Source organism: Dermacentor albipictus, chromosome 2 (genome assembly GCF_038994185.2).
Source record: "Dermacentor albipictus isolate Rhodes 1998 colony chromosome 2, USDA_Dalb.pri_finalv2, whole genome shotgun sequence".
Lineage (NCBI taxonomy): Eukaryota > Metazoa > Arthropoda > Arachnida > Ixodida > Ixodidae > Dermacentor > Dermacentor albipictus.
The window spans coordinates 58,714,894-58,723,024 of record NC_091822.1 but is presented as its reverse complement, the minus strand read 5'-3'; positions in this window follow the sequence as shown (position 1 = coordinate 58,723,024).

Below are 8,131 nucleotides of genomic sequence, written 5' to 3'. Positions count from 1 at the left end.
TTACAATATCTAAGTCACCCCGCTCAAATTATTATTCCAGAGTGATCCTTGTACTAACAAAATGGGAAGGGTATTATTTTTGCTGGACTACGGTGGCGTATTCTAATCAACGAAATTTAATTCTGCGTTAATAAATTCATTAAATATGTTTGGCGACGAAGTTGTGGAAAATGCGGCAGTAGTTGCATGACAATGTTAGTGGCGCGTATCGAGCAGCAATGTAACAAGTCTAATCAAATTATACCTGGCAAGCAATCAGCGCGAAAACTTGTACAGATACCGCCGTCGATGGAGGAAGGATGACACGTGTAAATAAGAACGTATCTGCCAGCACACATGTTGTGTGGCATACGCCTGTGCTTTTTTAACGATGAGTTCGCCTCCGCGAGGAACTATACTTAATAAATTGGCTCAAAGCAATTACCCGCTTGGCATATGGCCTCTTCCACTGCTTCCAGAAGCCGGCGCAAGTATCATGAGAGTTCATTTTCTTTCTGCATGCATTTCTTGCAATCTAGCTCCACTTAAAATTTTTCTCATAAACGTTTTTTTCGTTATACATGGCGCAACATTCCTAAAATCACAGAAGATGCCGAGTGTTGTAAACGTCACAAGAACTTCTGAACAGTAGGCAGGTACGATTAATATACAACTCTGTTACATTCATTGATAGTATATTGAAGATATAAGGGAATATTTTGTGTACAGTTGCTCAATTTACGAAATGAACTAATTTGAAGTGTCTCAGTTTGTTTAACTTGTTTTAGAGCCACTGAAGAGTCATTTAACCGTTCACTTTGCCACATGCCTTCACCATAATAATAAGGGAGGGCAGTGCATATCGCGCACACTGAGTGCGACCGTGTAATGGGACAATACGAGCACCGTTGTCTTTGGTCACAGGAGAAAAAAAAAATTGTGCGCGTGCTGCCACACAGGAAAAAATGCCCCTATTGCTGTTTACAGGCTGGCAGATGTTTACACGTAAGAACATCAGTTTTATTTTTAACTGGTGACCCCACTCATTGTGATTCTTTAGCTTCCAAAAGTGTTCACTAACGGAATATACCTTAACAAAAGTGGAATTATGCAGTTATTTTTGCCATAACTATTTAGTAATAAGTTACACGAAGCCACAGACCTGACGATGATATTGGCTATCACTTTTTCAAATATTATCCTCCATAGTCTAACGGGAAAACAGTGATGCCAGAAGTTATTAGGCTTGCTAGAGTGGCGGCTAGGGCGAGGTCGTGATGCGTATTTTTCTGCGTAAAGCGCGCGCGAAAACGAGACACGGAAGCAAGAATGGCATGCGCACGCGACGCTGGTAGTGGACACAATGCTTGCTATAGTGGTGGCTTGGGTGAATCTGTGTGTGCGCTGTACGTAGATCAAGCGCCACGAACTCGCTGAAGCCAACACTCTAGCGAACTCTTTAACCACTACCTGCGTTGCGTGCGTGTGCAATTTTTTTTCTTCTGTGCCTCCTCCTTGCGCGCTCTGTAGGTCACCAACTCTGCTATCCGACACATGCGAAGGATTCCTTCTTCAACCTGAATCTTCTTCAGAGATATAGACTTCACGGCGGCCAACTGTAGGCACGCTCAAAAAGCTCTGCGAGTTCCAAGTGTCCATGGCATTTTGTCGTTCTGAGGGAACCAGAGCTGACAACACAGCGTTGCTACTTCTCGCGTTCCCTCTACGGAATAAACAGCGGCAGCGGCTTTGGTTTGCCGACAAAGCAATTGTATCGATTGCTAACACGCGCGCACGCGCCTACAGGAAAACAGCAAAACTACAGCAGGCCCTACCTCATATGCCGTTCACCACTGTTACAAGAACCCTGCGAATAGACTTCGACTTTTTGTGGGGCTCAAATTTTGTTTTAGTGATGCTCAGTGGGTCGAACTTAAGAACCTGATTATACATAGTATAGGTGTGTTCGCGAAGCTGCTTGACCTGCAATGCCACGCAAGTTTACATTTCAGCGTGATCAGGATGGCGTCAAGCATTTTTGCAAGGAAATATCCATGGGTCTGTATATGCACTGAGTACACTCACCTGCATGCGGAGCCCTGCTAGAATCTCAGACCATAAATGAGCCTTTTTAATAAATGTGTCTGCGCAAAAAAGAGTGACAACATGGGTGAGGCCAGCTACTCCTTCTCGATTAGGCGAACAATAAATAACAAAGAGAGGCTCATTCAATGAAGTAAGCTTGAAAGAAACAAAAGTATAGCAATGTAAGTGTGAAAAGTGCGAGCGCACTAAAGAATAGCTCACAGATAGTTCGAAGTGGTACCTTGCAAGCTTCAACACGCATCCTCTGCACAGTGACTAATTGCCATGTCCTACAAAACGAAATAAAAATAGGCTGGTTGGCAGTCACTTGCTGTCCAAATCGAGTTCAAGTAAACACAGTGTGCGATACAATATATATATATACAATAATGTTATATGACAAGTTGCAACCAGACCAAGAGTATTTTAGGCACACTGCGCATAAACTCTAAACTGCGGGAAAGGGCGCTTTGGTATTGTATATGTGACGTAAAACGTATTTAAGCGCCCTAGTACTGGTTTGCAATTCTTGACGCTTCCAGGCAATATATTAGGGCACTGATTGCCCGCTTTCGTAGTTCAGTTGTCGTATATGTTCCCAGATTCATCTCCAGTGGGAGATAAGTTCTACTACCCCATGTTGACATTCTAAACTAGACTTTCGTGTACGCGCAGCCAGATTTGCTCTATACGCTGATTTGCCCTAAACACTAACTGTCGTACGATTGCTCCAAAATACACGATGCCTTTATGACACGGCACAAACTTGTCTTTATGCTTCTTTCTTTGTGCACACTCGAGGTGCAGATTTCAGTATGGCCGCACGGGGTCAAGACGCAAAAGTTTTGCTTTATCGCGTACCTGCATCGGATTAATCACGCCTTCGCAGATGAAGTGACTGGAAAGCTTCGTTTTCGGCATCTCAGAAAGTCTTCAAAAGTCTGCCGTCAAGTCCGTGCTATCTAAGTCCTTATAGACAAAGATGCCTCGCTAAGTATACAGAGAAGATTGTGCACTTTTGTGCTGTGTGGTAACGGTGTAGTTTACTGCATTTGGTTTTCGTGCAAGCGTGAGTATGCTGGCAAAACACGGCAGTACCTAAAGAAGCGTGCCTGAGAATACAGGCATATTAAAGACAAGCGCGCTAGTGGCATGTCAGGGTGCATTTTGGTGGATATGTTGGGCGCTCTCTGTGATAAAGCGCGTCTAACTGCTCATGGAAACTGGACAATTTCGAAAACATTATATAGAAGCGCAACAAATTTTGAAACAGTGTAACAAGTACATAAGCGCGGCCTCGCTCTTCTTGTGAATAGGGGAGTGCGATTTCTTATCACGAAATAAAGCACATGTACGGTGGGATGTTTTCTACAGATTGCACTCATAAGCCTCGTTTTCTTTTTCTTCCCTTTCTTTATGCACTTGTCCTGCTTTCATGGTACAAATTGCATTCGTGCCTCTGCTCAGGAAAATTAAGTTCAGTGATCTAATTAACAAAGTTTGTGGCTCATAAGTGATGTTCGCGATTCGCCAGCCACCTTCCTATGTCCAGCATCAGGATTGGCTAGCACATTTTTTGTGGCTAGGCATTTTTGTTAACACTTTTTGCGTAAGAACTTTTTTTTGTGAACACGGGCCCAGTTATTCAACGCTCTGCACGCCAGAATAAAAACTTCAACCGTAATCATGTTTTATTGAAGTAATAAATTGTAATACATACTCGAAGATATAAAAGGATGTCCCAGAGCACAAGGGCCTAAAGAAACTTCCAGTCAGATAGCAGAAAAAAGAAAGAATATTATTAAGCAACAGATAGGAATGTCAAACACCACAAACACTAATTCATGAAATAGTGAATACAAAAAAAAACCTTCAATGTGAAAATAGTACAATATAATACCAACACAGCATACATAATCCTAAAGAATAATCTAGCCAGTCGTCCAAAAAACCATAAGATATTATAGTTATACACAATATGGTACCATCTGGCAAAATATATTCTAGCACACCCAAGAATCTTGCAACCATATTTCGCGAGATGAAATAGGAATTGTTTGGCATACGTGCGAAACACTGTTACCGATTTAATAAAGAAAACAATACTTTTCTTTTAACGATACGTAATGAAAAGGATTGTCCTCAGGTCACCATGACGTCGGGTTGGCCTCTCCCAGAAGCTTCTCTCTAGCTACACAAGGCCTTATCGAGTCCTACGCCAAGCTAACGGCGTAAATTACGAGATTTCGCCGCTACACTTTGATGCATCCTCAATTCAGACGCCTGTTTACGTCGTGCACGTTTCGCGGCTGAAGCCATACTTCGCTCGCAATTATTCGCCTACCATGAGCTGAGACGGCGGTTCGCCACCAGGGGGTCCTGTTACGGAAGGATGAAAGAAGAGAGAGGACGAAGATAGCTGCGACGTGTTGTTGGTGGTCAGCCATCGTAAATACCCTGACTCAGCCTGTATATGTATATTGTAAATGTAGTCTTTTTATACTCGCAACATCCCCTTAATAATATTGACACGTGTACTTGTTTATCGTTTTCGCGGGATTACGTTTCAGCGGATAACAAATGTTAAACGTTATGGCTCAGCGCAGGACGCACCTGCACGTATCGGAAGTTTCTCGGATGTTATCGATGGTTCTATCGGTTGTCTGTTGTCACCGAAGCATGTCTAATCAGTATGAGCGACGCGAATTGTGCAGTAGTCTCTGGAAGACACCCGGGCACCTGCGATTACTCTGGAACCTTTGATGACCGATGTATAAAAACCAACGCACTTGACCCGCAGATCAGATTTCGAAGATCGCTGCTTTCCCTCTTCTTTTAAGGTGACTTGCTTTTCGGGGCACAAGTACGCCCTATAAAAAGTTACTTTTGTCATTTACAGTTTTGTTACTGCATTATTCACCGTCACTACTACGTCACGTCTGGTGGAGGTGATTTGCGTTCATGTACCGGAAGCCCCCGTCTAGCCGTGATCAAGGCCCAGACCGCAAAGAAAACACCAACGTCATCCAGAACCATGGAGCAAGCCGCAAGTTAAAATGTCTGCCCCCGCAACACGTATTTCTACCTGAGACAACCTAGAAGATCGTGGTCAAGTCTACAACCCCAATTAAAGCCCCAGCCTCCTCCAACGTGCTTCAAAAGCCCAAGGAGCCACACGGCTTCCGTGTATCATCGGCTGAAGAGCCAGAAACCTGGCTGGAGACCTGCGAACGAATCGCGACTTTCAACAATTAGAACTCCAAGGACAAGCCGCGCCACGTATGCTTCGCCTTAAAAGACGCCGCCAGAAAGTGGTTTGAGAACCGGAAGTTGCCCTGACAGCATGGGGCCTATTTCGTAACGGCTTCATGCGAACCTTTACGAGCGTTCTGCACAAGGAAAGGGCCGAAGCTCTGCTAGACGTCCTCACGAGAACAATCCCAATTACCCAACGAAAACATAGGGATTATCACGGAGGAGATGACTCGCCTGTTCAGACACGCCAACTACGACATGCGAGAAGAGAAGAAAGTTATTGTCTTGATGAGGGGTGTCAAGCAAGAACACTTCGTCGTACTTACACGCAACCCGGTCAAGACCGCTGCTGAATTTGCTTCCGACGCCACAACCGCTGAGAAGACGCCCAATATGTGGGCAAGGCTATATAACCGCCTTAAATACGCCGACGTTAAAGCACTCGGCAGTGATGGCATGCGAGATACCATCACAGCGGTCATTCGCGAGGAACTGAAAATGCTCTTTCCAAGGTTGCACACTCAAGTGGCTTCAATTGCCGACATTGTCAAATAAGAGGTTCAGCGATCACTTGAGGTTAATGAAGTGCAGCCGCTCTCGCGCCAGTCCCAGCCGGAACCGATGACATACGCCGCAGTCCCACGCCGCAAGATTCCCCATCCGCACCACCTCTAAACACCGCGATTCCATCGCCAGACGCCGCCACACCGCCTACCCGTCGGCCAGCAGACAAATGGTCTTGTAGAGGCTGAACAAGATCCTCGCTTACATGTTACCAATGTACGTAAATGTAGAGCACACGGCGTGAAATGGCGTCTTGCCGTACGTAACCTTCGCTTACAACACGACAGTGCAAGAAGCAACTCAAATGTCGTCGTTCGAGATGGTCTAGGGAAGGAACCCGACCACGACTGTCGACGCCATGCTGCCGCGCGTCACCGACGAAGATAATCTCGACGTTGCCGTGTATCACGCCGAAAAAGCCCGACAGCTCGCCTGCCTGCGCACCAAGAATCAGTAGAGGATCGACAGCCGACACTGCAACCTTCGACGGTGCTACGTCGAGTACCAGCCCGGCGACCGTGTTTGGGTTGCCGACGAGGACTTAGCGAGGAGCTTTTACGCCGCTATTTCGGACCCTACAAGATCATCCGACTCATTGGCGCACTCGAATATGAGGTCGTGCCAGAAGGCATTTCGCTGTCACTGCGGTGCCACTCACGACCAGAAGAAGTCCATGTTGTGCGACTTAAGCTGTTCTTCCAGCGCTAATGAACTTTGGGACCTTGCAAAGCTCAACTTCCCACTGTATTCCATTGTAGTTCTGTTACTTTTTCTTTATTAAGGGCGCTTTTGTTTTTTGCTGTCTTGTTATGTTTATATTATCGGGACGGTGCTTATTTCAGAGGGGGTGTTGACACGTGTACTTGTTTATTTTTTTCGGGTCACTGCTTTTTACCAGATAACAAATGTATAACGCTATCGCTCAGTGAGGACGCACCTGCATGTATCGGAACTTTCACGAATGTTATCGATGGTACAATCCGTTGTCTGTTGTCACCGAAGCTTGTATAATCTGATTGCATGAGCGATGCATATGGTGTAGTAATTTCTGAAAGACAAGCGGTCACAAGCGATTACTCTGGTACCTTCGATAACCAATGTATAAAAACCGACGCAGTTGACCCGCAGATCGGGTTTCGACAACTGCGATCGTCTTCGCTGCTTACGGGGTGTTTTGTGTGTAACATGTTCGCTCCATAAAAAGTTCGTTTCGTCTTTCACAATTTCCTTGCGGCATTATTCACCATTACTGCTACGTGACAATATGTGCCGAGGGATCATTTCAAAATTTCATGCTTCAAAGGTAGGTGGCCTATCTCCATGAATTGTTGCGTATTAAAGATAAAAGCAAACTATGATTTAATGGAAATCATTTCCTGTTATTGTTTAGAAGTGCAACTCTGCGTAATATATTACATTGTATGAGCGCATTAGGCGACTTGCACATGATGATGGAAAGATTGAAATTGTGCACTTGTCTAATGTTAATATGCGGTAATTGCGAAGTCACGCAATTGCGCTGCTACGAAATCTACTTATTGTGACAATTATATTTCCCCGATTTTACCCGTGTTGCAAAGTGTTTATACGTGCATGATAAGTTGTACACCATGTCTCAATGCCGCAAGTAAAGTGTGTAAAATTAAATGCGAAATATAGCATCAGGAAGGTAGAAGTATTCAAATAATGCCGTGTTTGGAGGAGTATCCTTATTCCATGCGCTGTCTTACACATGAAGTTAAGGACATGAGGGGCGAATAGACGGCGGATATTGAGTGTGACTCCGAGGAAGCAACCCCGGTAGGCTGCATGGGTGAATTAAGGTTTAATGGTGACTACCGCAATGTATCCAGGACTATTAGGGCAAAATTACAAATTTCAAGGTAGGAAAAGGGGGTTCCCCGAGGGGCTTGATTTTTATTTGTCATACCACAAGAAGCCAACAAACAGTGACACTAAGGACTAGATAGGGGAAATCACTTGTGCTTAATAAATGAAATAAAAAAACGATAAATTAATGAAAATGAAAGTGGATGAAAAAACAACTTGCCGCAGGTGGGGAACGATAGAACCCTGGCAGTGTTAGCCACTCCCTAGTAGGACCCTGGGAGTGGCTAACACTCCCAGGTTTCTACTAGGAAACATGAATACCCAAGAAAGTGGACGGGGATACGGCGTCGCGGTAGCTCAATTCGTAGAGCATCGCACGCGAAATGCGAAGGTTGTGGGATCGTTCCCCACCGGCGGC